Genomic DNA, 6,061 nt, shown 5'->3' with positions numbered 1-6,061 from the left:
TAGCACAAACCGATTGAAGCTCAGTTTCCAAAATACTGCCAATATTAATAAGTTTTACCAAAAAATCATTTACTAACTTTTGCTAGTTTTTATTCCGACCATTTTGCGAAGTGACAACTATATTTTAGATCAGCTAGTGTCTGTTTTTAGACATTTTTGATTACCTCAGAGAAAGTTTGTAGGACGTTTTGGCCGAATAAGTTACCTCGGAGAAAGTTTTGACTCCGGGTAAAATATTCAACCCCTTTTCAGCCAAGATTCGGATTTAAAAAATCAAACAAAATGTCACAGTGTCGAGGAAAACTGGGTCAATTTTTTTTCTTTTTTCACACTAATGGCTTTATATCTTGAGGACGAAATTATATCAGAATAACGAAAAATAAATGCATAACAACAGTGACCACCCCAGTCGCCTCAACGTGGTGTTAGCTTGCCAACAGATCTAAGGACTCTTAACAAAATTTGAAGGCGCTCATCGCCGTGAAGCGGCAGCGCGCGCACCCACCTACGACCTCATAACGTCGACTATGCGATAACCATTTTCAGGCTTTTAGGATCATTTATATTATTTCCAGCTATCATAGTTCTCTTTTGGTGAGCACAAAATTAAATAGATCTTTTAACTGGGATTTTTTTCGTCCACCATTTTTCCAGCCCACAGATAACGGAACAAACAAAAACTGCCCATGAAATATACTGAAGTATTTCGAGAATCTACATACCAGCCAAAAATTCTGAATCCTCCTCTGTTTACCAAAACTTGATGTTCAATACTATCGATAGCATGGTGAAATCGAAATTGGTCTAACTTTTGCAAAATCCGTTTCTAAGGCCAATTTCGAAAACAAAATCCCCCCATGCAAATTGGAAAAATACCCCGTGCAAATTGGAAAAATAACCAAAGACCTTTGAAGTTCCAATGAACAACGAAACCCCCAAAGAATAAGATTGACAACTTTTAGAAAAAATCAACTTGAGAATTTTGAAAAAATTACATTACATTAAAGCTCTTTGAATTTCAAGAACCTTCTGTGATTGGCATTTCTGGGTCATTAGGATTTTTTAAATTTAGAATCTAAAACCTATAGTCCACTTTCGAAACTTGCAGACAATTAGGCTTTTTTGCGCAAATAGCACTTTCTTCATTAGAAGTGAAATTAAATTGGAAGTAGAAAAAATATTGGATAGTCATTTTTTTTGAAAATTCAACGTCGAATTTAGTTAATTACATCACATTTAACTCTTTGAATTCCAAAAATCTCCTATAATAGGCATTTTTGAGCAAACAAAAACAATGAAAGAACTGGGTCATTAAGTAATTTTTTAATCTGCTCGGAAATAAAATTAAATTCAAATTCGAACTTTTAAGTCAATCACGCTTTTTTGCATTAATTGCACTTTCGTCATTGGAAACGAATTGTCTTTTAGCAAATTAACTTGAAATGAACTGAATTTGAAAAAAGAAACGAAAGTCAAAACCGCGAAAGTCACCTTTCAGCATGATCAATTTTTTCCTGAAAAAAAACCAACGACCTAAATAGGTATCTTCATTTCGTTCATTGACACTTGAAAAATCAATCATTTCTTTTCAGTTTTTTAAAGTAAAGAGGCGGGGTGGAGCTTCGCATCATTAGCGAAAAAGAGAAATTGTCATGCACTCGAAAAATGATTGAACAAAAACAGTTCTCATCCAAATTTGTATGAAAATCTGAAAAAATTCTTGCGCAGAAAAACGATTAGGCTGTTATCGATAGCACAATTTGGTGTGTGTGTGGGTGTGTGTGTGTCACTGGAACCCAGAGACAAGTCTTTAAACATGTTAAAACTTTGTCGCCCGGATGAAAGAAACACAAGATCAAAGAAAGATTAAAAACAGTTTGGTCTTGTTGCCGTATCAGCTAACAATTCACAAATTACAAAATTTGACCTCGTAGTGATTAAAAAACCTTGCTGAATCGAATCTAATCCAATTGAATCTCCAAATCCTAGAAAAGGTGCTTCATTAACTAGACTCTACACAAAATCAAAAAATAACACAACAAAAACAAGAAGGGCTAGGAAAAAAACTAGTCAAATTTGCCAAAAAAAAAGAAAATTAAAAATACTATAAAAACCTGATGGAAAACTTATTGCTTTCATGGGGCGAATCGATTGTGTGAAATCAATAGTTCCCAAACTATTACACAAAGGCGAAGCGGAGCTTCGCATCACTTGCGATACAACGCACGCGCAACATTGCAACCTAGCGAATAGATAAATAAGACGGAAATAACTAAAACGAAAACAAACAATAAAAACTGAAAAAAAAATCAGTATTTACCAAACGGCACCTAAGCCGAAAAGTGGATAGATGCACATTGAGCCAAAAAAATGTGCCGTGAAAATTTGTTGAATCAATCAATTTCTGCCGTCGAAGCGACACAAAAGAAGGTAACAAAGCCGATTACAAATCAGCCGAAACTATTCAAGCCGAAAAAGGCTTCGGAACAAAAAAAAGAAAAGGAAAACCAAGAAACAACAAAGAGGTATTAGTTTTACACAGAGGCGAAGCTGAACTTCCCACCATTTGCGATCAAAAATGAATGACTACGATTGAAATCAAATGAAAAAAAATTCCACGTCGTTTTTGTCAAAAAAAAACATTGCAAAAAGCCAAAAAAAAATTAACTGCATTCAAAGATTTTTCCGAATGCTGGAAAGCAGTCAAACTTTCAAAACACTCCTTTCAGTGTGAACTAAGTCATTAAAAATAAGCAGACACAAGAGTCTAAAATAGCCGAAAGTTTTCAATTTGCAAAGAAACAGGTCCCGACTGGAATCGAACTCCTGGGCTCTGTCGTCTCAAGCATGGCTGTTAAAGCAACTTGGATGAAAGCTTAAGCCTCAAAAAAATTGTGCTACGGGAAGGAAGCCGAAAAAATAGGCAGACGGACGATAGCCCTAAAAAGCAAAAAAAAAATCAAGTTTGCGAAAAACAGATCCGGATCAGATTCGAAACACAGGCTTTCGACGTCTCAAGCGGGTGTGCCACCTCTAAGGCACATGCGCTGGATTTTTGACTGAAATGTAAGTTACAATCAGAAACCATGCATTTGAAAGAAAACAAAAAAAAATGAAAACAAAGTCAAACGAAAAGTCTTCTTCTTCTTTTCAAGCTGAAATTTCCGCGTGTAGAAAAAAGCGTGTTAAAAAACGTGCCTGAAAATCCTTTCATCGTGTTTCCTTGGTCATATTGAATTCAATAATTAATTGAATAGAAATTTCCAAAAAAAATACCCGGCAAATAAGCCGACACAAATTGGGCCGAAATCATTTAAGCCTACAAAAACAATTTTACATCTACAAATTTTTTACCAGTAGATCCAAGAACGCATTAACACTAGGCACAAAAACTCGAGTTGGTTAACGTGCAACGCGCTGAAAAAAGATTTTGAAATTGGAGATAATCCTGTGAACAAAGTTTATGGGATAAAGTCTAGTAGCCCATTGCAGAACCCTTGCTTATCGCAAGGGTAATAAATTACAGGAGGAAACCAAAAACACTTGCAGCTTTATTGCAAAAGCTAAAACCTCAAGAAAACTCCACGATGGGGCAAATAAGCCAACAAAACAAGAGCAGACAAGCGTAGCAGAAAAAAAACCCGACAATTCAATTTTCTCGGAAAAATTTCAACTTCATAAATACTGAAGAAAAAAACAGGGTCCGGCCGGGACTCGAGCCCAAACCTTAGGGAGCAAAGGCATCCGCGTGACTTCTAGGCCATGTGGGAAAAACTCGCAAGTTGCTAAGGTTCACTAATGAAGCAACTTCACTTTTCCTTACATGTGTAAGAAAAGTTCTTTACGGGAAAAAAAAGTCTGGTTCCCGATTAAAAGAAACTTGCTCTCGCAAGTGTATCTAGAATGGTTTTCGCTAACATAGTCATCTCTTACAGAACTATACTATTTCGAAAGGGACAACATCAAATTGAAGGGGACAACAAAACAACATCAAACATTAGTGCATTAAACATCAATTTATCACTAAAAATTCAATTTATTGGCCTAAGCCCTCAAAAACACAAACAGGTTCATTGGAAAAACAATTAGATTAAAAGGAAGAAAACTGGAAAAAAAATGAAAAAAAAACAAACAAAAAATCTTCATTTTTTCTTTTCAAACTGAAATTTCCGCGTGTAGAAAAAAGCGTGTTCAAAAACGTGTCTGAAAATCCTTTCATCGTGTTTCCTTGCTCATATTGAATTCAATAATTAATTGAATAGAAATTTCAAAAAAAAATACCCAGCAAATAAGCCGACACAAATTGGGCCGAAATTATTTAAGCCTACAAAAACAATTTTACATCTACAAACTTTTTACCAGTAGATCCAAGAACGCATTAACACTAGGCACAAAAACTCGAGATGGTTAACGTGCAACGCGCTGAAAAAAGGTTTTGAAATTGGAGATAATCCTGTGAACAAAGTTTACGGGAAAAGTCTAGTAGCCCATTGCAGAACCCTTGCTTAACGCAAGGGTAATAAATTACAGGAAACCAAAAACACTTGAAGCTACAATGACAAAAGCTAAAACCACAAAAAAAATCCCCGATGGGACAAATAAGCCAACAAACCAAGAGCAGACAAGCGTAGCAGAAAAAAATCCGACAATTCAATTTTCTCGGAAAAATTTCAACTTCATACATACTGAAGAAAAAAACAGGGTCCGGCCGGGACTCGAGCCAAAACCTTAGGGAACAAAGGCATCCGCGTTACTTCTAGGCCTTGTGGGAAAACTAGCAAGTTGCTAAGGTTCTCTGATAAAGCAACTTCACATTTCTTTACCTGTGTAAGAAAAGTTCTTTACGGGAAAAAAGTCTAGTTCCCGATTAAAAGAAACTTGCTCTCGCAAGTGTATCTAGAATGGTTTTGGCTAACATAGTCATATCTTACAGAACTATACTATTTCGAAGGGGACAACATCAAATTAAAGGTGACAACAAAATAGCATCAAACATTAGTGCATTAAACATCAATGTATCACTAAAAAAATCATTTTATTGGCCTAAGCCCTCAAAAACACAAACAGGTTCATTAGAACAAAATTTAGAATAAAAGGAAGAAAACTGAAAAAAATGAAAAAAAAAGTCAAACGAAAAGTCTTCTTTTTTCTTTTCAAACTGAAATTTCTGCGTGTAGAAAAAAGCGTGTTAAAAAACGTGTCTGAAAATCTTTTCATCGTGTTTCCTTGCTCATATTGAATTCAATAATTAATTGAATAGAAACTTCAAAAAAAACACCCGGCAAATAAGCCGTCACAAATTGGGCCAAGATCATTTAAGCCTACAAAAACAATTTTACATCTACAAATTTTTTACCAGTAGATCCAAGAACGCATTAACGCTAGGCACAAAAACTCGAGTTGGTTCACGTGCAACGCGCTGAAAAAAGATTTTGAAATTGGAGATAATCCTGTGAACAAAGTTTACGGGAAAAAGTCTAGTAGCCCATTGCAGAACCCTTGCAGCTTTATTGCAAAAGCTAAAACCACAAGAAAACTCCCCGATGGGGCAAATAAGCCAACAAAACAAGAGCAGACAAGCGTAGCAGAAAAAAAATCCGACAATTCAATTTTCTCGGAAAAATTTCAACTTCATAAATACTGAAGAAAAAAACAGGTTCCGGCCGGGACTCGAGCCCAAACCTTAGGGAACAAACGCATCCGCGTTACTTCTAGGCCATGTGGGAAAACTCGCAAGTTGCTAAGGTTCTCTGATAAAGCAACTTCACATTTCCTTACATGTGTAAGAAAAGTTCTTTACGGGAAAAAAAGTCTGATTCCCGATTAAAAGAAACTTGCTCTCGCAAGTGTATCTAGAATGGTTTTCGCTAACATAGTCATCTCTTACAGAACTATACTATTTCGAAAGGGACAATATCAAATTGAAGGGGACAACAAAACAACATCAAACATTAGTGCATTAAACATCAATGTATCACTAAAAAATCATTTTATTGGCCTAAGCCCTCAAAAACACAAACAAGTTCATTAGAACAAAATTTAGAATAAAAGGAAGAAAACT

The 6,061-nt window shown here is 35.6% G+C and overlaps 1 protein-coding gene across 1 annotated transcript in view; it reads left to right on the top strand.

The window, feature by feature from the left end:
• Positions 1-6,061, top strand: part of LOC134849916 (UDP-N-acetylglucosamine transferase subunit ALG13 homolog) — a 342,028-nt gene that overhangs the window by 56,051 nt on the left and 279,916 nt on the right. The window lies entirely within an intron of this gene.

Source organism: Symsagittifera roscoffensis, chromosome 1 (assembly GCF_963678635.1).
Source record: "Symsagittifera roscoffensis chromosome 1, txSymRosc1.1, whole genome shotgun sequence".
NCBI classification, from domain to species: Eukaryota; Metazoa; Xenacoelomorpha; order Acoela; family Convolutidae; genus Symsagittifera; species Symsagittifera roscoffensis.
Note: the sequence above shows the minus strand (reverse complement) of the source record. Positions and strands in the feature narration are given on the sequence as shown.